This window comes from Papio anubis, chromosome X (assembly GCF_008728515.1).
Source record: "Papio anubis isolate 15944 chromosome X, Panubis1.0, whole genome shotgun sequence".
NCBI classification, from domain to species: Eukaryota; Metazoa; Chordata; class Mammalia; order Primates; family Cercopithecidae; genus Papio; species Papio anubis.
The window spans coordinates 117,732,416-117,756,846 of record NC_044996.1 but is presented as its reverse complement, the minus strand read 5'-3'; the positions used below and the strand labels follow the sequence as shown (position 1 = coordinate 117,756,846).

The 24,431-nt window shown below is 33.3% G+C and overlaps 1 protein-coding gene and 1 long non-coding RNA gene across 2 annotated transcripts in view; one reads left to right on the top strand and one right to left on the bottom strand.

Annotated features, from left to right (window-relative positions):
* Positions 1 to 10,128: 10,128 nt before the first annotated feature.
* The window catches only part of LOC108583866, a 28,869-nt gene continuing 14,566 nt past the window's right edge, over positions 10,129 to 24,431 (bottom strand). Inside the window, exons 2-3 of the long non-coding RNA XR_001898683.3 lie at positions 12,328 to 12,372; positions 10,129 to 10,992 (exon numbers count right to left, since the gene is read on the bottom strand). This is a non-coding gene — a long non-coding RNA (uncharacterized LOC108583866). The remainder of the gene's footprint in view (positions 10,993 to 12,327; positions 12,373 to 24,431) is intronic.
* Positions 12,364 to 24,431, top strand: part of DCAF8L2 (DDB1 and CUL4 associated factor 8 like 2) — a 34,093-nt gene continuing 22,025 nt past the window's right edge. Inside the window, exon 1 of the mRNA XM_021932896.2 lies at positions 12,364 to 13,000. The gene's annotated coding sequence lies outside the window, so the exon portion shown is untranslated. The remainder of the gene's footprint in view (positions 13,001 to 24,431) is intronic.

The window sequence follows — 24,431 nt, the reverse complement described above, 5'->3', positions numbered from 1 at the left end:
GACAGTAAAGTTCTGGCATAAGGTTAGACATGATGATTAATTGAATAGAATTGAGAGCTCAGAAATAAACCCTTACTTTATGGTCAATTTATTTTTGAATTGGTCAATTGATTTTTGAAAATCAATCATGGTCAACTGATTTTTGAAAAGAGCGCCATGACAATTCAATAGAGAAATAATGATTTTCAACAGATGGTGCTGGGACAACTGGATATCCATATGCAAAAGAATGAAGTTAGACCCTGAACTCACACCATGCATGCACACAAAAATAACTCAAAATGCATCATACACATAAATGTAACAGTTAAAACAATGAGAGCCTTAAAAGAAAACATAGGAATAAATATTTGTATTTATTTGTATTGTATTTAGAAAAATAGGCAATGTTTTCTTAGATATGACACCAAAAGTATATATCTAAGCAATAAATGAAAAATAAATTAAACTTCATCAAAATTAAAAATATTTGCACTCAAAGATTACCATAAAGGAAGTGAAAAGAAAATTTGCACAATGAGAGAAAATATTAGCAAATCATATAGTGATAAGGGACTTGGATCAGCATACATAAAGAACTCTTATGACTCCATAATGTAAAGATAACATTGTGTGTGTATATATATATGTATAAATCAAGATACACATCATCAATTGATGGACACTTAGGCTGTTACCATATCTTGGTTATTGTGAATAGTGCTGCAGTACATATATATATATGTACATATATATATATACACACACAAAAAAATGGAATATTATTCAGCCTTATAAAGGAGATACTACCATTTGTGACAACATGAGTGAGCCTGGAGAATATTATGCTAAATAAAATATGCCATACATAGAAAGAAACATACTGTATTATCTCACTTAGATGTGGAATTTTGTTAAAAAGTCAAATAAATAGAATTAGAGAATTGTGGTTGCCAGGTATGAAGAGGGGGAGGAAATGGGAAGAAGCATGTCTAAGGGTACAATCCTTTATGTAGGATAAATAAGTCTAGAGATTTAATGTACAGCATAAGGATTATAGTTAAGAGTATTTTATTGTATACTGAAAAATTACTAAGAAAGTAGATTTTAGGTGCTCTTACCTAAAGTGACTATGGAAGATGATCAATGTGTTAATTTGTTAGTTTGTAGTAATGATTTCATTATGTATGTGTATAGCAACACATCATGTTAAACACCTTAACAATATGCAATAAAATAAATTTTAAAAATTAAGACATGAAATTTTCAAAAATTTTTATTTCAGATTCAGGGGTAGATATGCATGTTTGTTATATAGGGAAACTGCATGTCACAAAAATTTGGTGTACAGATTGTCACCCAGGTAATAAGCATGGTACCCGATAAGAATTTTTTCTGATCCTCTCCCTCCTCTTCCCCTCCATGTCTTTTGTCTGTTCTTTTGTCCCCAACAGACAAAAGAACAGCCCTATTGTCTGTTCTTCCCTACCTAGTGTTCATGTGTTCTCATCATTTTAGCTCCCATTTATAAATGATAGCATGCAATATTTGTTTTTATGTGCCTGTGTTAGTTTTCAAAAGAAAATGGCCTCCAGCTTCCTCCATGTTCCTGCAAAGGACATTATCTCATTCTTTTTTATGGCTGCATACTATTCCATGGTGTATATATACCACATTTTCTTTATCCAGTCTACCATTTATGGACATTTAGGTTGATACCATGTCTTTGCTATTGTGAATAGTGCTGCAATGAACATTTCTATACAAGTTTTTTTGTAGAGATATGTTTCATTTCTTAGGTATATAACTAGGAGTAAAATTATAGGATCATACGGTAACTCCATGACTAGCTTTTTGAAGAACTGTTTTCCAAAGTGACTGGACCATTTTACATTTCCATAAGCAAAATATGAAGGTTTCAGTTTTTGCACATCCCTGTAAACACTTATTATTGTCATTCTTTTTCACTATAGCCATCCTACTGAATGCAAACTTGTGTCTTATTGTGGTTTTGATTTGTATTTAATGATCAGTGATGCTGAGCTTTTTTTCATATGCTTGTTGGCTGCATGAGTGTCTTCTTTTGAAAAGTGAGTTCATGTCCTTTGCCCACTTTTTAATGGGGTTGGTTGTTTTTTCTTGTAAATTTGCTTAAGCCCCTTATAGATGTTGGATAGTTGACTTTTATCAAATGCATAGTTTGCAAATATTTTCTCCCATTCTGTAGGTTGCCTGTTTACTCTGTTGATAGTTTATTTTGCTGTGCAGAAGTCCTTTAGTTTAATTAGATCCTATTTGTCAATTTTTGTTTTTGTAGGAATTGTTTTTGGCATCTTTGTCATGAAATATTTGCTAGTTTCTATGTCCAGAAAGGTATTGCCTAGGTTATTTTCCAGAGTTTTCATAATTTTAGGTTTTACATTTAAGTCTCTAATCCATCTTGAGTTGATTTTTTGTATGTGGTATAAGGAAGGAGTTCAGATTCAATCTTCTGTACATGGCTAGCCAGTTATCCCAGCCCCATTTATTGAATAGGTGGCCCTCCTTTCCCTATTGCTTGTTTTTGTCAGCTTTGTCGAAGACCATGTGCTTGTAGGTGTGCAGCCTTATTTCTTGGCTCTCTATCCTGTTCCATTGGTCTATGTGCCTGTTTTTTGTACCAGTGCCACACTGTTTTGGTTACTGTATCCCAGTAGTATAGTTTGAAGTTGGATAACGTGATGCCTCCAGTTTCTTTGTTATTATTATTATTATTATCGACATAGTATTGCCTGGGCTATTTGGCCTCCTTTTTTGATTCCACAGGAATTTTAAAATAATTTTTTCTAATTTTGTGAAGAATTTCATTGGTAGTTTGATAGGAATAGCATTGAATCTGTAAATTGTTTGGGGCAATGTGACTATTTTAACATTATTGATTCTTCCTCTAAAGATGGACCAACTAAAAACTGGGAAAGGGAATTAAATAGACATTTCTCCATAGAAGATACATAAATAGGCAATAGACACATGAAAAGATGCTCAACATCATTAGTCATTAAGGAAATGCAAATCAAACTACAATGAGATGCTACTTCACACCCGCTAGGATGGCTATAAATTTAAAAAGGCACAATAAAAAGTGTTGGCAAGGACGTGGAGAAATTGGAACCCTCATACATTGCTGATGGGATTGTGAAGTGGTACAGCTGCTTTGGAAAACAGTTTGGCAGTTCCTCAAAAAGTTAAACATAGAGTTCCATATGACCCAGCAATTCCACTCTTATTTATATATCCAAGAAAAATGGAAACATATGCCAACACAAAAACCTGTACATGAATGTTTATAGCAACATTACTCATAATATCCAAAATGTGGAAACAACCCAAATATCCATCAACTGATGAATGGATAAATAAGATGTGGTATATCATAAAATGGAATGCTATTCAGCAAAAATAGGAAATAAAGTGCTGATACATGCTACGATATGAATGGACCTTGAAAACATTATGCTAATGAAATAAGCCAGTCACGGAAGACCACATATTGTATTATTCCATTTACATAAAATGTTTAGAATAGGCAAGTGAGTAGAGCCAGAAAGTGGTTGCCTAAGGCTAGGTGAATGGGGGAAAATGGGAAGTGACTACCAATGAGCATGGGGTTTCTTTCTGGGGTGGGGAAAATGTCCTAAAATTAGGTTGTGGTGATGGCTGCACAGCTCTGTGAATATACTAAAAACTATTGATTTGTATACTTTCAATGGATGATTTTTATTGAATGTTAATAACTCAGTCAGCCTGTTTAAAAATAAATAATGTGCATGTTGTAGTTTTTAGGGATGCAGTTTCCTGATATCTGAAACTGACTTTGAAATTGATCAAATATGTTATGGATTGATAATTGGATAAATGGGTAGATGGCTAGAGGCACAGATATGTGATGAATCAAACAGCAAAATGTTAACAATCATAAAATTTAGGTGGCAATTATATGGATAAGGCATTTCTATATGTTTGAAAAATTTCAAATATAATGATGGAAAAATACCAAAAAAGTAATTTGAAGCCAAATTATAGTTCTGTAAACCAGAACCGAGTGTTGCAATCCAGAATGAAGACTCGGTAATATCTAGGGAAAGGAGCATATATGGAAATCATCTTGGCTTTCATTTCACTAGGATGCTAATCAGCCTATTACTGTTGCTTGGAATCCATGGTCTATGAGTTTAGGATTAAATTGGGCTTTTTGTTCCCATAATATGTTAATATTTGCACTAGGGGGTTATAATATCTGGAGGGAAAATAAAACTATAGATACATTAGTTACTGAGAGCGTTATTGGAAATACCGTTGCTTTTTTGACAAAGTAGAATTTTGTGATTATGGAAGTTATGATAAATAAAAATGGCATCTTATTTGAGGTGCTTTTCTTTCCTATCCACCAATTTCAAAATCTTTTAGTATGTGTTTTCTCTGTGAGTTTCACATTTCTTATTTTACTTTATTTAAAATGTTCAACTTTTATTTTAGTTTTGTGGTGTACATGTGAAGTTTTGTTACCTGGATACATTGAGTGATGCTGAGATTTGGGGTACAATTGATTCCCATCACTCATGCACTGAGCATAGTACCCAACAGTTACTTTTTCAACCCTTGCCTCCCTTCCCCCTCTAATAGCTACCAGTGTCTATTGTTCCCATCTTTATGTCCATATGTGCTCAGTGCTTAGCTCTCACTTATAAGTGAGAACATGTGGTATTGTTTCCTGCATTAATTTGCTTAGGATAATGGCCTCCGGCTGCATGTATGTTGCTACAAAGGACATGATTTCATTCTTCTTAATGGCTCATAGTATTCTATGGTGTATATATACCACCTTCTGTTTATCCAGTCCATCATTGACATCTATACCCATACCACCCTGAACGTGTCTGATATCAGAAGCTAAGCAGAGTCATGCCTGGTTAGTTCTTGGATGGGAGTTTCGCCTTTCTGTCACATAGTGCTACACTCGACTCTCATAAGGCGGCATTTTCAATCTTGTATTATCTTAGCTATATCTACTGTCTCTGATTTTATAATTGCTTACATATATGCAATCTTCTTTCAAGGATGTTTTAAGGAACATTTGTACTATTGTCTACCCATTTGTTTTAGCCTACATAGATTGATTTTAGTAGATGCCAAAGGCATTGCTACAGAAGATTTTTCAGGTGAAACCCCTACCGATCTATTGAGGACGAGTATCTTCCCCTTCTCCTCAAAACACTGCTATCCTCTGCTATTTAATATTCCCAATCTCAAGTAGCATTTCTTTCTACTACCCATTTACTCTTCCATTACTGGAAAATGCCTCTAGTGTTTCATTTCATTTTCTTTTCTTCACTAGCTCAGTTGAGTTTCTCATAGTTCTGGTTCCACCTGCTGCTGCTGCTGCTTCTTTTGTTTGTTTTTTTTACGGAGTTTTGCTCTTGTTGTCCAGGCTGGAGTAGTGCAATGGTGCGATCTCAGCTCACCACAACCTCAGCCTCCCAGGTTCAAGCAATTCTCCTGCCTCAGCCTCCCAAGTAGCTGGGATTACAGGCATGCACCACCATGCCTGGCTAATTTGGTATTTTTTTAGTAGAGATGGGGTTTCTCCATGTTGGTCAGGCTGGTCTTGAACTCCCGACCTCAGGTGATCCGCCCGCCTCGGCCTCCCAAAGTGCTGGGATTACAGGCGTGAGCCACCGCGCCCGGCCAGTTCCACCTGCTTCTTAAGTTGGTACCTTTCCACTCTATTACATTCTGGGCTAGTTCTCTTCACTGGACCTTAAGGACTTTCATTTGTGTTTGTATTTTCCTTGCATTATGTTGTAACACTTTTTGTATAACATTGTATTAATTTATTTTGTTGATTAGTGCATAGAGAGAGATAAAAAACTGAACTTCTTTACAGTTGATTGATTCAAGGTCTACATGAAAAGTAAGGCAAGGAACCAGCTGATTTTAAACTACACCATAAACAATAAAATATTAGCAGCCGTGATGGGGTTCTTCTCACACTGTACTCTCTGACTGACTTTTCTTCCTTCCCTTTCCACTCTTAAATGCTTGTGTGATTACGTTAGGCCTACTTGGATAATCTAGAATAACCACTCTATTCTATTGTCAGCTGATTAGCAAATCTTAATTCCATCTACAAAGTCTCTTTTGCCATGTAACATAAAAATCGCAGAAGTAACACCATGGGCTAAAGGGGTTAAAGATCATGGGGGCCTAAATCTTGTCTCCTCACCAGTCCTTGTCTGTGGACTGTTTCTGTGGCTGGCATGTTCATAGACTGTTTCTGTGGCTGGCATGTTCATTTTATTTTAACAATGTCTTTCAAAAAGCAAAAGATTAAATGTGGGAAATGTCCAATTTTTTTTTCGTTTTATGATTATGCTTTTTGTGTGTCTTATCTAATAAATCTTTGCAAATAATTTGCCCTACTTTTTCTAGGATTTTTTTATTTTTGGCTTTCACATTTCTATGAAATGTATTTTGAATTAATTTTTGTATATGGTTTGCATTAAGGGCCTATGCTCAGTTTTTTTCCACGTAGATGTTCAGTTGTTCAAGTGTAGTTGAAGATTCTTTTCCCATCGATTTTCTATCCATTTTCTGCACATTGTACTGTTTCATTGACTACGTGCCTATCCTGTAGCCCAATGTTATAATGCACCATTAGAGTAACTCTTCAAATCAAATAGTGTAAGTCCTTTGACTTTGTTCCTCAGTTTAAAAGTACTTTGGGCAGGCATTCTTGGTCTTTTCAATTCCCATATACATCCTAGAATCAACTTTCCAATTTCTATAAAATTTTAAAACTTCTGAAATTTTGGTTGGTTTTGTGTTGAATATATAAATTTGGGGGTAACTTTGTATATTATCTATTTTAGTCATCCAGTCCAGAATTAGAGTGTTTTTCTTAATTTATTTAAATATTCTCTAGTCTGTTTATCAGTGTTCTCTAGTCTCAATTGTTCTGTCTTTCGTGTCTTTTGTTAAATTTAATCATAAGTACTTGGTGATTTTAGGTACTATTGTAAACACAAACTAATATTTTATTCATTTTTGTATATTAATCTAGTCTCTGACCATGATAAAGTCACCTATTTTTTCTAGAATTTATATGCAGATTCCTCAGCATTCTCCTATTTTAACAATTATTTCTTCTGCATGTGTATATAGTTTTACTTCTTCCTTTAACATTTTTATCAGTTTCATTTTTTTCCTTCCTTCATTGCTATGGCTAGGGCCTCCAACACAAAGTTTAAGAGAAGTGTTGAAAGGGGACATTGTCTTGTTTCTGACCTTAGAAGAAAAGATTTACTCTTTCACCATTAAGTATGATGTTAGCTGTAGGATTTTCATTGTTTGTAGATGCTCATTATCAAATTAAGGAAGTTGTCTTCTATTACTAGTTTGATGAATATTTTTATCATGAATGGCTATCTGATTTTGTAAAATGATTTTTCTGCATCTCATAAAATGACAAAATATACACATACTATGTACCCACAAAAATTAAAAATATAAAAATTGAAAATAATAAAAAAGACAATTATTTTTCCATTTGTTCTCTTAATATGGTTTGCTAATTACATTAATTGATTACTTCAGTATTAAACAAAACTGGAATTCTGTAGATAAACCCTCTTTAGTCAGAGTGTATTATTATTTTATATATGGTGGACTTAGATTCAGTAATATTTGGACCATGCAGCATGTAAGTGAGACCACGCAATATTTTTCATTCTGTGTCTGGCTCATTTCACTTAATATAATGTCCTTCAGGTCTTTCTATGTTGGGACAAATAGCAGAATTTTCTTCCTTTTTATGGGTGAATAATTTTCCACTACATCTGTAGGGGTGTGTGTGTGTGTGTGTGTGTGTGTGTATGTGTGTGTGTGTGTGTGTGTATATATATATGTGTGTGTGTATATTTGGCTTTGTTCTTCAGTTTAAAAGTGCTTATGTGTGTATATATATATATGCCTCGTCACACAAAAGTAACTATGTGAGATGATAGATATGCTAACTCGCTTCACTATAGTAACCACTTTACTATTTGTATCCCACAACATGTTCTAAGCCTCAAATATACACAATAAAATTGATTTAAATGAATAAAGAATAAAGAAAATAATTAAAAAGGAATACTGATCTGCAGTTTTTAAAATAATATCATTTTGTGATTTTAGTATTAGAGTAATGCTGGCCTCATAAAATGGGTTGAAAAGTGTTCTCTCCGTTGAATTTTCTGAAAGAGTTTGAGGTTGGTATAATTTCCCAAATGTTCACTAGATTTCAACAAAAAAGCCACCAGAAACATGGAGGCTTTTGGAGGGAAGATAGCTAACTATGAATTCAGTTGCTTTAATATATCTAGCACTACTCAGGTTATTTATTTCTTCTTGAAGGAGTTTTGGGAGCTTGTATCTTTCAAGGGATTTGTCTGTTCATCTAGGTTTTAGAATTGGTTTGCATAAAGTTGTTCATGATGTTCCTTTATTATCCTTTTAATAGATATAGGATCTGCAGTAATATTCATTATTTCCTTCAAGATATTGGTATTTTCTTTCTATCGTTTTTTATTAGTAGTATAGCTAGGGGTCATGAATTTTGTTGATATTTTCCAAGAACCAGATTTTGGTGTTATTTTATTTTGGAGTATTTAACCCAATTAACATATTGTTGTCATTTGAGTCATCTCAGAATTGGCATCTGCTGACTGTCTTTTCCTTTGAAGTGGGGTCTAAGTTTCCTGGTTCTTTGTGTGTCAGATAATTTCAAATTGTATCATGGCCACTAGGAATTTCATGTTGTAGACACTCTGATTTCTGTTATATTGCTCTGAACAGTAGCAATTTGTTTCTCTTCCAGTAAGTAGTTAGAATAGTTAGACCCAAACTGCAAAATATCCTAACTGAAGGGGTCAGTGGCTCAAATTTCAGTTGTTCAAAGCTGTTTCCAGTTTTGCCTACATATGCATGCTTCACAGGTTGAAGTGAGGTTTTTTTCTATTTGTTTGTTTGTTTGTTTGTTTTTCTGAGACTGAGTCTCACTCTGTCGCCCAGGCTAGAGTGCAGTGCTGCAATCTCGTCTCACTGCAAGCTCCTTTCAGGTTTCTTTGTTCCTGCCTCCAGCCTCCCAAGTAGCTGGGACTACAGGTGCACACACCACCACGCCCAGCTAATTTTTTTTTTTTTTGTATTTTTAGTAGGGTGGGGTTTTACCATGTTAGCCAGGATGGTCTCGATCTCCTGACCTCGTGATCCACCCACTTCGGCCTCCCAAAGTGCTAGGATTACAGGCATGAGCCACCGTGCCCAGCCTGAAGTGAGTTTAAACACAAAATTTAGAGTTTCTCTTGATTATTTTCTTTCCAGGGTTCTGTGTTCACTTGACTACCAGAAACATTTCTAGTTTACCATTAGCGTTTTAGCTGCTTCCATGCCTCTGTGACTGCAGCTACTCTCAGGTAAAACTGTAAAAATACAGGATATTCACACAGTGCTGGTCACTTGGTCCCTTCTAAAAATGTTTTTATTTGTACAGTTTCTAGAGCCCCAGGTATTTGAGTTTGTTTATTTTTGTCTAATGTTTATAGCTGATATTTGTGGGAGGATCAATATGTTAGGCGCTTACTCCTCCAAAATGGAAGCAGAAACCGCAAGTGGAAGCTTTAAAATAGATAATTATCTGTTTCTGTAGAGATAGATTGTATTCACTTGGGATTGAGCAAAGGCATGAGCCTCAGTAAAGTGGACCCATCAGAAAATATGTGTAAGGAGTCTGTGTTGAATTTATTAACAGTGAAATCCGTATTTATGATCCAGGTAGGTATGCTGAGGCAGACCGGTGTACAGAATTTGAGGAAGAGGTCTGAGTTGGAAAGAGAATTTTGGTAATCACCAGTGTATAGAATGTATGGCATCTGAGTGAATTATACTGGATTAAACTATGAAGGGAATAATTTTATGTAAAGAAGAACAAAGTCTGAGGACTGAAATGAGACATTTCACAGCTTTAGGAGCCAGGAAAATAAGAAGAAACAAGGAAAGAAGACTGAGAATAAAATAATGGACTTGGAAGGTATGAGGAGAATCAAATAAATGCTTCAAGAAAATTGGATTAGAATACTGCCAAATGTTGTTAATGAATGAAATAAGATGAGGACTGAAAATTGGCTGGTAAAATTGGATTAATGTACATTATTGATTACCTTAAAAGAGCAGTGTGTATGAAGTAGTTGAAAGAAACTCTTCAGGAGATTCAAGAAAAAAATAGGTAATAAGAGGCAGAAATATCTAGGACATACACAAACCTTTTGAGGAGATTTTCTGTAAAGGGGAACAGAGTAATGGGGCAGTAATTGAAGGAGATAACTGGGGTAAAAAAGGTATTAATGTTAAAAGTAACAATACACAATGTTTATTTGCTGGCAGAATTTATCTAACCAAGGGAAAAGAAAATGGAAGATGTAGGACATCAGTTGGCAAACATGTTCTCTAAAGGGACAGATATTAAATATTATAAACTTTGTCAGCCGTATGAGCTCCATCATAAGTGCAACCATATGTAACATGTAAATTAATGGGCATGGCTGTGTTCAAATGAAACTTGATTTACTAACAGATGAAAGGCAGGGTTGGGTTGTGCACCTTAGTTTGCTGGCCACTGATATTAAGAGAAAAGAGGGTAATATCAGAAATTAAATTCTTGAGTAGGCAAGCCTTGAGAGGATCCAATATACAAGTAGAGAGATCATCATTTGATCAAAAAAGAAAAAGTTCATCCATTTTAATAGAATTTAGGGTGAAATATGACCCTTATACAGGTAGAATGGTAGATGGTGGTTGTAGAAGCATGTACAACTCTCCTTTAGATTTCTTCTGTTTTTCCATGTTAGGAAATGTTAAGTCATCCACTTGATCTTAATTATCCTAGCTATTCCTGATAAACATCTTCAGCTTTGCCAACCCCTATTCCAGGCTCTGCTAACAGTAACAGAATCATTTTATAATAGAAAAAAAGAGAGGAAAATGCAAAATGATTTTTAATGGTTTCTCAAATAACACTAATTCTGCTTCTCATTCATTAAACACCTAAAACGATAGAACAGTCTAAGAAATCAGGTGGTTAGAATTACTGTTAACCCTTGATTTTACCAAACCAGATTCTAAATGTATGGTAATTCATAGTGTGTGTGTGTGTGTGTGTGTTTTAACTTGAGATTGTTCTAAAAATGCACCTAAAACATCTTTTTCCTGTTTGTGTATCATAATAAGGCAAAGAAAATATTCCTTGCAATTTCTTTCCCAACCATTATTTAACTTCAAAAACTTTTCTCTAAATATGCTTAGTTTAATAGAGAAATGTTTATTCCCATTGTATAAAATGACTACATTTTAACACCACTAAGATTTAGGAGGCATTCTATTTTGGTGGAGTACTTCTATGGCAGCCAACATTACATTACAGAAGGTGCTGTAAACTACAGTGATTGCAAAAGTTATAGCAACGAGAATACAGATATTTGAGAAAATCATGTTTTCTGAGATTGACTATATTGACAGGTCTTTCTAGCCTCCCCATTTTCCTTACTCTTCCAAAATTTGAAGTAATTGCAAATGTCAGTGCCCTGGATTCTGTCAGGTTTAAGGCCATATTACCTCAGTCTTTTGAGTAAGAACCCTGCAGCCACCTTATAAAACATGTTTAAAGTAGAAACCACATGGATTTATTATTATTATTATTATTATTTTTAGTTAAAGGCAAGTAGTTCCGGGTTCAGACATAATTTTCAGAAAATAGCTTCTCATCCGTGTGTTGGGGACTTAAAATGGTTTTACTATGACACTAATATTTTTCTCTTCACAAGATATAGTGTACAATAATTTGTAGGGAAAATAATATTTGAGTGGAAATGGAAGTCAAAGGTAACTGAGAGTAGGCCAGGCACGGTGGCTCACGCCTGTAATCCCTGGGAGGCCGAGGCGAGTGGATCACGAGGTCAGGAGATCGAGACCATCCTGGCTAACACGGTAAAACCTCGTCTCTACTAAAAATACAAAAGATTAGCCGGGCTGGTGGCAGAAGGCTGAGGCAGGAGAATGGCATGAACCCAGGAGGCGGAGCTTGCAGTGAGCTGAGATTTCGCCACTGCACTCCAGCCTGGGTGACAGAGCGAGACTCCATCTCAAAAAAAAAAGGGGGGGGGAACTGAGAGTAGATCTATTCTTGAAATCTGTGGTGGAATTTGGAAAAACTAATAAACCGTCATGGCACTTTAACTCAATGGTTAAGAGCACAGATTCAGGATCCAGACTTACAAGTTTGAGAAAGTTACTTATGCCTCAGGATCTCTGCTTTCTCATCTGTAAAACAGAAATTAGTAATACCCACTTCATAGGGTTATCATAAGGAGTAATGTTTTAATACTTGTCAAAAACGCAGAACAGTACATAGCACAATAAGTGTCAGTTAAATAAAAACTAAATAAATAATGCATGAGGGGAAGTTATTGATGCAAAAGAAAGTGGCCCAGGAAAAGAGCTTGGGGATATCACCGCGTCAAGCTATGTCATAATAAAAACTAAGTATTCATGCTCCCAGGTCATTTCCGCTTCAATAACTTTAGCTACAAGTACATCAGACTTTCAGAGATGACTAATGCTAAATTAATGATAGTCCTTTCTTCAGAATGGATATAAATATTTTTGCTTTTCTTTCTCAGAGCTTTTAACATTATTATTGTCACATATGTTTGAACTACACATTGCATAACCTTAAACTTAAATTTGTTATGTTCTCCCTTCATCAGTATTGGACAAACTAAAATCCAATGACTTGGTTAGCTTATTATCTTTATTAAGAAATCTGATTAGACTTGCACTGAAACAATTTATTTTATCCTGTTAGGAAGTTGCACTGTTGCAGAGGTCCATTAACTCTTTCAGGACGGTGTGGAATCAGTGGGGAAATCTCTAATTGCTACTGACACAGGTGAGTGGCATGGGTAGCAAATTATGCATGGCGGCAGCAATTTCCTAAAAGACCTGTGATTACTTAGTGGTTAAAAAGCTTTAATGTGCCTCTAGTGCCTAAGTCATTAACAGAGAATGATTTAGGCACAGGAAGAATCTAACTAAAATGTAAAACTGTGAAGGCATTACAAATAATAGTTTGCCTAATAAAAGTACTTGAATATTAGTTTGTGTCAGATACATTTTCCCATTAACTATGATAACACATGAAAAATACAAAGCAATTGAAAAACACAAAGGTAAATCTTGTCGCAAAATGAAACAACAATAATCAGAAATAACGCAAACAACCTTTTCTTTATATGTTTACAACTTGCTCATATTTATAAAATCTTCGCTTTTATAAGAGTTTAATGTGCCGCTGTGTCTATATCACTGGCTTTCCAAGCCTTACCATCAGCTCCCATAGGAAATGTGTCATTCAATTTTAAAAACGGGAAACTGAGACTATATGTATTTCTGAGCTGTAAAACTTGTGATACCCAAGTATTTTATTTTGCTTTAGGATTACATTTACTCCTTTTTTGTTTTTAGTTCTGGTGGACATGTGCAGGATGTGCATGTTTGTTACATAGGTAAAGGTATGTCATAGTGGTTTACTACACCTATCAACCCATCACCTAGGTATTAAGGCCAGCATGCATTAGCCATCCTTTCTAATACTCTCTCCTCCCACCCCACTCCCCGACAGGCTGCAGTGTGTGTTGTTCTCCTCCCTGTGTCCGCATGTTCTCATTGTTCAGCTCCCACTTACAAGTGAGAACATGTGGAGCTTTGTTTTCTGTTCCTGCATTAGTTTACAGAGGATAATGGCTTCCAGCTTCATCCATGTCCCTGCAAAGGACATGATCTCCTTCCTTTTTATGGCTGCATAATATTCCATAGTGTATATGTGCCACGTTTTCTTTATCCAGCCTTTCATCGATCGGCATTTGCATTGATTCCATGTCCTTGCTATTGTGAATAGTGTTGTAGTTAACATATGTGTGCATATATCTCTGTAATAGAATGACTTATATTCCTTTGGCTATAAACCCAGTAATGGGATAGCTGGGTCAAATTGTATTTCTGGTTTTAGCTCCTTGAGGAATCACCACACTGTCTTCCACAATGGTAGAACAAATTTACATTCTCACCAACAGTGTCAAAGTGTTCCTATTGCTCCACAACCTCACCAACATCTGTTGTTTCTTGACTTTTTAATAATGGCCATTCTGACTGACTTGAGATGGTATCTCATTGTGGTTTTGATTTACATTTCTCTAATGATCAGTGATGATGAGCTTTTTTTCATATGTTTGTTGGCTGCATGAATGTGTTCTTTTGAGAAGTGCCTGTTCCTGTCCTTTGCCCACTTTATAATGGGGTTGTTTGTTTTTTTCTTGTAAATGTGTTTGAATTCCTTGCAGATTCTGGATATTAGACCTTTGTCAGATGGATAGATTGCAAAGATTTTCTCCCACTCTGTAGGTTGCCTGTTCATTCTGATAGTTTCTTTTGCTGTGCAGAAGCTCTTTAATTAGATACCATTTGTCAATTTTTGCTTTTGTTAAGATACATGTTTTGTTTCCTTAAAACAATATTTAAAAATAGCCATGTTCTCTTTTCAGTCTCTAGAGAAATGTGAAATTTTAAAAATACATACAAGCATAGTCTACCAACCATGTACAGTTCTGATTGCATTTTCAATCCTATAATTTTCAAGAGGGCATCATTTTTTATTCAGTTGAATTGCCATAACTTTAGTCATTTCTCTATTATAAAATATTCTATTTTACTCTTGTTAACAATGTTATAATTAACATCATTTTTCCTAACTTTTGAGAAATAATTTACATAAAATAAAACCAACACATATTAAATGTATAGTTTGATGAGTTTTGGTGTTTGTATGTATTTGTGTAGCCATTCCCACAAACATGATATAGATCTTTTAAATAAACCCCAAAAATTCCATAGTGACTCTGAATTAGATTTCCTCCTCTCATCCTCCACCCCAGGTAACCACTGATCAGTTTTTTGTCACTATAGTTTTGCTTTTTCTAGAATTTCATATAAATGGAATCGTGTAGTATGCAGTCTTTCATGTCTCACTTTCTAACATACCATCATGTTTTTGAGATTCATTCATGTTTTTGTGTATATCATTATTTTGGTCGTTTTGTTCCATGGTATAAATATACCACAATTTGTTTATTCGATCACCACTTTTAGGACAATTCCCCCCCTTCTAGTTTGTGTATAAGCCTATTATGGTTAATTTTATGTGTCAACTTGACTTGGCCACCGGGTGCCCAGTTACTTGGTCAAACATTATTCTGGGTGTGTCTGTGAGAGTGTTTCTGGATGAAATTAACATTTGAATGGTAGACTCAGTAAAGCAGACTGCCCTCCCTAATGTGGGGGGAGTCCTCATCCCATCAACTGAAGGCCTAAATAGAATTTTAAAAAAAGGCCAACCTTTCTGAGAACAAGAGGGAACACTGCCTGCTTAACTGCTTGAGCTGCAACATTACTCTTTTCTGGCTTTCAAACCATGGCTGAAACATTGGTTATCCTTGGGTCTCAAGCCTGCTGGCTTTCCAAATGGAATTTAAAATCTTGGTGCTCCTGGTTCTCGGTACTTCAGACTCAATCTAATACAACACCATTGGCTCTTCTGGGTCTCTGTCTTGCTAACTGCAGGTCTTGGTGCTTCTCAGCCAATTTCTTATTACATATGCATGTGTGTGTATATATGTATATATGTATACATAAAACAGGCACACATACACACACACATATATCCTATTGCTTCTGTTTTTCTGAAGAATTTTGACTAGTACAAAGTCTTTCTGTAGATCCATTTTTTAATTTATCTTGGGCAAACATCTAGGAGTGGGACTTCTGATGAAAAGTGCATATAATGCCGATATTTAATTGTCAATTTTTTCCAAAATGGCTGCAACATTTTGCATCCCCATCAGCAATGTATGAGAAATGCAGTTGCTTCATCTTTGTCCAAACCTAGTATTTTCCATTTCTTAGATTTTAGCAATTCTAGTGAATATATCATTGCAGTTTTAATTTTAATTTCCTCATGGTTAATGACATAGAACACTTTTTCATATTATAATTGGCCATAGACTTATTTTGTTTTGTTAAGGAAAATGTGTAAAATATAAAACATGTATAAAGAAAGTGTATTTTAAGAGGTACAGTACCTCTTAAAATCGTTTACCTATTAATTTTTTTTGGTTTTTTTTGAGATGGAGTCTTGTTGTCACCCAGGCTGGAGTGCAGTGGCATGATCTTGGCTCACTGAAACCTCCGCGTCCTGGGTTCAAGCGATTCTCCTGCCTCAGCCTCCTGAGTAGCTGGGACTACAGGTGCTTGCCACCACGCCTGGCTAATTTTTGTATTTTTAGTAGAGGTGGAGTTTTGACATGTTTCCCAGGCTGGTCTCGAACTTCTGACCTCAAGCGATCTGCCCACCTCAGCCTCCCAAAGTGCTAGGATTACAGGCGTGAGCCACTGTGCCAGGTCAAAAATGTTATTTTCTTGATAGTGAATTAAATTTGTTCTTTATATTTTTTGGATACATGACCTTTGTTAAATTTATGATTTACAAATATTTTCTTCTATTCAGTGTACGGCAATCAATTTTGTTTCCTAAACCATGTCTGTAAAAGAACAAAAGTCTATTTGTCTTTTTTTTCTTTTCTTTTACGGATTATGCTTTTTTTATGTCCTGCTTAAGAAACTTTGTCAAAGTCAATATGACAAAAATTTTTTTTCATGTTTTCTTCAAGTGATTTTATATCTTCATCTTACATATAGGTCTATAATTCATTTAAGCTAAATTTTGTATATGATTTTGAGTCCAAGGTTTTTTTTAACCATACAGATATCCAATTGTTCCAGTAATATTTATTTAAAAATGTATCTTTCCCCTACTGGAATACCTTAATACTTGTGTCAAAAACCACTTCACCATATATATGTAGGTCTGTTTCTGGAATCTTGACTTTGTTTCATTTAGATATTGTCTATTACACCAGTACTACACTGCATTAATTATTTTATCATTATAGCGAGTCTTGAATCAGATAGTGACAGTTCCCCAAAGTTATTCTTTTTCAAAGCTATTTCAGCTATTGTAGATTATTTTTATTTTCATATATTTATTATAATCAGCCTATCAATTTGACTAGGACTCCATTAAATCTATAGATCAATTTGAGAAGAACTGACATTTCAAAAAAGTTTAGTCTTCTAATTTATGAAAACTATATGTATTTATGTGTGTCTTCTTTAATTTAATGTCACCAATGTTTTGTAATTCGGTGTTCAGACCTTACATATCTTTTATTAAATGCATTTATAAATAGTTTATTTTTTACATTATTAAAATTTGAATTTTTAAATTTATTTCTTATATATTAATTTTTATTTTATAGAAGGACAATTAATTTATATTGTATTGGTCTTTGTATTTGTATTGGTCTTATAAATTGTCAGCTTGAAAAATGTGATTGTTAATTGCAATAACTATCTTGTAGATTTTAAAGGATTTTCCACATACATAATTAGATTATCTGCAAATCAAGATGGCTTTGCTTTTTTATTTTTCAATCAAATTGTAGGCCTTTTATTTATTTATCCATTCATTCAATTTATCTTTTTGCACTACCTGATACTTCCAGTATAATGTTGAATATAATGGTAGCAAATACTTTAAAGCTAATCCAATTTAAGAAAATGGGTGTGTGAGGAGAGCAAAAAGGAAAAGTTAAAAGCTAATTAATTTCACTGTTGCTCATAATAAGGTTCTGATACATAATTTTTAAACAAAGAAAAGACTAAGGATGTCATATGAATATATATAGAACAAGGATTTTTTAAAGTCCTAAATATCGAAGAACTACAAAATACTAAACATTTAAATAAATACAAATGGACATAATTCACCTAATAATTTTTTTTAGGATTGAAACACAAAGCAAACCTAATTCTAATCTATGGAATAAAACAAAGATTGAAAATGAATTGATGGACAAGAGAAATTAGTTAGAAAACAAAATCTGCAAAATAAGAAAACATAAGATTGTTTAAAATAACAAAGTAGTTTAGCTCACATAGGAGACAAAAAAGAGAGCATTAAAACACAAAATAAGAAATAATAGGAGTCAATCAAGTAACTCATAATTTTAAAAAATCACTCACAAACTATTTTATGCAGCCCTATGTAAAAAATCTAAATTAAATGGATAATTTTCTAGAAAAATGCAATAGAAGAATAATTACCAGAAGAGAAATTTGAAGCAGATAATTTCCCTAGACAACTGGAGAAATTTGTAAATAAAATAATGCCCTCCTCCCTGTGAATAACACCAAGCTCAGATGGTTTCACATGAAATCCTACCAAATCCATAAAGAACAGATCATTCTGATGGTAATCCACCTATTCATGAGTACATAAAAAGCTGAAATATATTAAAATTATTTTTATCAAGCACGAATGACATTTTATCCATAACCTGAAAAATGCACAAAAAGGAAAACCACAGAACATTTTCATTTATCTCTCATTGAGGCATCTCATTTATGCAATTTAATGCAAATTAATATGATTGATCTCTAACAATGTTGAAAAGACATTTTTACTGGATTCAAATCTGTCCTTTTTTAAAAGAAAACAAAATAAAAACACCTTGGTAAAATAAAACAGAATTTAACAGATACTTCATTAAAATGATTTATGTGCAGATAAATCTCAACGATGCCATTACGTTCTGATAAGCCCATCATAAGCTGAAAATATTGTAGGTTGAAAATGCATTTAATACACTGAACCTACTGAAGATCATAGGTTAGCCTAGTCTATATTAAATGTGCTCGAAACTCTTACATTAGTCTAAAATGGGACAAAACCCTCTAATGCAAATATTATTTTATAATGAAGAATGTTTAATTCACATTCAGTAGAAAGCATACTTCAAATTTTGAATTTTTAATTAGCCAAAATTCAAAATTGGAAGTGTGGTTTCTACTGAATGTGTATCACTTTCACGACATCATGAAGTCAAAAATTCACAAGTTGAACCATTATAAGTTGAGGATTGTCTCTGTGTGTATGTATGTGTGCATGTGTATAATCTTAAAGCACATGTTTATTATAATATACTGCTTGTGTTCCAGACAAAAACAGGAAGATAACAAAATGCTCACTACCACAACTGCTACTTAACATTTTATAAGGTGCATTAGCTAGTGAGATTAATATGGGAAAGAAATTAAGAGGTATAACAATGTAAAATAAGGAGGTAAAAGTATTTCATATAACAGATAATAAGAAAGCGTAACTGTAACCCCAGGAGAATGATCTGAAAAGCTACTAGAAAAAAAATAAGTTATTGAGTTATAAAATTAGTATTCAGAAATCAATAGACATCTGCACAAACAAAATCCATTAAAAATCATTAAAAGAATTGTATTCGTTTACAATGGCAACAGAACAGGAGAATATATAGAGAAACAAACCTGAAATAAAACTATAGGTTTTCTGAAGGATGCAAGAATTATATTTGTATGGAAAACTATGCCATCTTTTATCTAGGAAGATTGAGCAATATAAAGATGTCCATTCCCCCAAAGTTAATTTATAAATTATAAAATTTATAAATAACAAAAAATCAAAATCCAGAAGGCCTAAATGAAAAGAGTAATAAATGTTTCTAAACTATTTTTTAAATCAAAAGCAAAGTCAAAAGACAAATGAAAAGCTGTGAAACATCTTTACGATTTGTACCACAGAAAACAGACTAACCTGCTTAATGAATAATAAAAAAAAAACTCCTAGAAATCAAGACTAGTAAGACCAACAACAAAACAGAAAAAATGGGCAAAGAAATGAACCGATGATTCCTAGCAAAACAAATACAAACTGAATTTTAAAATAGAAAATGATTCTGAGTTTTTTATAAATTAAAAAATGCAAACACACTCTACAGAGAAGCTTTTCCTTACCTATCATATTCCAAATTTTTAACAAAATATGGCTGTTGAGACTACGGGAAAACACCATTCTCATACATTAGTGCTAAGAGTGGAAAATGATGCAACTCCTATCCAGGACAATCTGCCATTATTTACCAAAATACAAATGCAATTGCCCTTTGACCACAGATTTCCTCTTCCAGGTATTTGTCCTACAAAAATGATCATGCATTCTAAATGATATATGAACAGGATTAGTCATTGAGACACTGTAATAGTAAACAACTGTAAGTAAACCATGGGAAATTTATGAAATAACTGGACCTATATCTACATAATAGAATATTATGCATCTGTAAGAAGAATGAGTATAGCTTTTATGTACCAAGAAAGAGTGATCTCCAATAACATTTTAGAGTAAAAAAAAATAAGGTAAAATATTGTCTTGTTTGGTGTGCTACCTTTATTTCCTAAGAAATGAAGCTAGTGAATATATTTTCTTATTTGCATATATTTGCATTAAACACTAGGAGGATAAGAAAAATGCAATAAAAATATTTCTCAGTACACAGTGCAGTAGAGTGGGTTAAGAGGGTGGATAGCAACAAGACTTCCAAACATGCATCTCATATGATTTTGAATAAATATATTATCTACTCAAAAAATTAACTCTTAAAAAACAATCATAGGAATATGACCCTGCTCTCTATTTTGAAGTATCATTTTAAATAGTAGTTTAAATTTATGTTTCTACTTCATTTTAGATATGTTTACATAGGAAGAAAAATAAGATTTACTGGATACATTTGATGTAAGAGGCTTTATATATTTCTCAACTATAAGACAACAAAGAGTAATTAACAAACGTTAATTATTGTCTCCACCTCTTTGTTGGGGACAGTATCACTTGTTTATTTCATACATCATTGAAGACTGGGATAAACTACTGGAAAACTGAGCTTGCAACTGTTTGGAATATAAAAATTCTTTAATTTTCTGCTAGGAAGAACAAGGGGGAAAAAACTGTTCCTACTCCAAAAGTCATTAATATACTGGGTTACCTGTATACTAACTTTAGTGGAATATATTAAATTTATCAGGCAACAGAAAAGCATGTTATAAAAATCTATTTGTTAATTCTTTTTTTAAAAATACAAAAGATGTAAGCACATTCAATTCTTCACAGCTACAGAATCAATTCTCCAAGTAACAGATTTATATTCACATTTATTAACAATTTGATAGATTTTTGCCAGGTTTTTAACTAAATACTGTCTGTTTGTATATTCTAGGTATGTTGTTATTTCAAATTCAGCCATCTCACATATACTTTAAAGTGGGAGGGGAAAAAGTCATATTTTAGCCAAAAAGAACTACCTATATGACATTACTATAAGTAAGTGTATATATTCCGTTTCTGAGAAAATGGACTAACAGCTTGAATATTTAAACTTATTTGACTCTAAATAATTATTAAGGAAAATAAATAAAATATAATATTGTTATGAGACTCATATCAAATATTGCATCCAGATTTCATGTTGGCAATTCCATATTTATAAATTCTTTTTTAAAAATAAGAGACATGATAGTAAGTTGTGGCACATTCTAATTGCAAGACAGAAAGACTCCATCCACAAGAGAAAACTGTATAAGCCAAGTCAGAATTTTTAGCTGAATCTTTCAGCAAGCAGCTCTGTAAGATTCATCCCCAGCGACGGTTACATTGGTCATATTTAGGAAAACAAAAATCAAATACTAATCTCATTTCCAAGGACATGCAAAATGCCCAAGGAAAGGATTTCCCTTCAAAGATACTGCAAATACTATTTAAGTATTAAGATAGACTCTTAGCTCAGCAATCCCCAAATGGAGGCTGCATTGAGAGTTAATAGTAGCTAGAATTGGAGAATTTTGTTTTTATCCACCCAAAAATATTTATTTGTGATAACGACAGATAATAAATTTGACCTGCTGAATATAGATGATGGCATTTTGACAACATAATGTATTTATATTTTAAGTCTTTGTTTTCAGAGTTAAAATATAAATATGTTTTATAAAGCTCTAGATGGGTCCAATAATATACATGATTAAAAATTGTAAAGACAAATATTATAAATTGCATTTTAAATGTAATTGAACATATATACAGAGGACAGTGTTACAAGTAGAATAATATAACTTGCAAATTAAAATTATTATAAATTAATAATATTTGAAGCTATATAAGCGTATCAGAATAATTCAAAGTATGTTATGAAAATGCTCAGAACAAGAAATCGGTTGCTCATCTTTTAAGTGTAATATATAAAATAAATATATGAAATAAATATATCTATAAATATAAATCAGAACCTCTGTTAAAAACAAAACACTGCAAATACAAATGTTCTTTCAATTTATTTTCTGACAATAATATAGCTGTCTTTGAAAAGAAAAAGAGAAATGAGTTTGCAACCTATCTTAATGGTTTGGTATTATCTAAATCTATATAGCTATACTCTCTTGCTTGAGTACCTTACTTGGTCTAACACAAGCTTGATAACTTATATCACAACATAGACCAAAAACTGCCACTTATTATTCATGTTTCAGTGCCCTGCAGGGCATTTCTCTCTAGTCCTTTCCCTCATAATAAATATTCTCAGTGGCAGCTAAGTGATTATTTTTCTCCCCTCTCAGTTCTCATAACCTCGTAATCTGAATGGGATTTGGGAAATCCGTTCTTAACAACTCTTTCTTTCTCTAAGCTAATTTACAGTTCTACTTAAAACCAAAGATTATGTAGTTCCTTTCTTTATGCCACTAGCTAACATGAATTATGTGCCAGTCATGAGACATGTATTGTCTCATTTATTTTTAGGAACATATTAAGGTAGGTACAACAATTTTATAAGCTTTTAAATATTATGTATTATACATACAAAGCTAAGCAAATCATATGTGTAGAACATTTGTTATCACAGAGTAAACCCACCCAAATAAAGCACTCACACTAAGAAATAATATATTACCATTGCTCCAGAGGCCCCATCATACTCCCTCCCTTCTCTGAAAAGGTAATGACTGTCCTGCCTTCCAACAACAGATTATTTGCCTGTTTTGGAACATTTTACAAACGCAATCACATAATTGAGTTCTTTTTAATCTGGCTTCTTTTGCTCTATGTGTTTGTGAGATTTATCCATAATGTTTTGTGCAGTAGCAGTCCTTGTTTCATTGCTGTATAGCGTGAACTCACTTATCAATTTCATTCTTGCATGACATTTTGGTTGTTTCCAAGTTGAGGATATCATGAATAATGATTGTATGAACATTCTTTCCTATGTTTTTTCATGCGCATATGTGTGCTTTTCTGTTGGGTATATACTGAATAGTGGTATTGTTGGATCAGGGGATCTGCATATCTGCAAATTTAGTAGATACTGCCAAGTAATTTCCCAAAATAGTTCTTTTCACCATACACCCTAAATAAGAAGGAAATGAAAGCTCTTTACTAACAATATTGGATGTTTTCAGTCTTTTAAATTGTAGTATTCTAGTGGACATCTCATTGTGGTTTTAGTTTGAATTTCCCTGGTTAAGAAAGAGGTTGAGCATCTTTCCATAGGATCATAAGCTATTTTTATATTTTATAGAGGATATTAAAAATTTATTGTCCCTTTTCTCACTTGGGTCTTCCAACTTTTTTCATTAATCTATATGTCTCATTTGTGTATATGGGTTGCAAATATACTGGTTTTAAAAATCTTAAATGGTATCACTTCATGAACAGAAGTTCCTCCTTTTAAAATAGTCCAACATATCAGTCTTTCCCTTTATCTTTTGGGAAATTTTTCCTCTTCCCAAAGCTCATAAAGATATTCTTCTATGACTCATTTATGGCCACTTTTTTAATCATTTGAATGCCCTTATGTGTGTGGGCATGCTTCTGGAGTCTGTTTTATTTCATTGATCTATTTGTTTGTCGCTGTATCAACAGCACACTATCTTAATCATAATCTTGATATCTACAAATATAAATTCTCCAACTTTTTTTCTTCAAATATATTTTATCTGTACTTGTATTCTTTAAAAATTTTAGAATCACTTATAATTTTTCAGATTTTCCTTTCCTAGCCCCAAAACACACATATAAACACTGTGCTAAAAATTTTATTTAGATTGTATTGAATTTACCAATCAATTTTGGGAAAATTGGCATCTTTTCAATAATGAGTCTTCCAATCTATGAACATGAATATAACTTCATTTGCTTCTGTATTTTTCATCTCTTTTTGCACTGTTTCCTTCAGTTATAGTTTTCTCTTATGAGATTTTGGATATGTTTAATTATATTTATTCCTAGGCATTTGGCATCTTTTGATGCTATTGTAAATGGCACCATTATTATAAATTTCACATTCCAA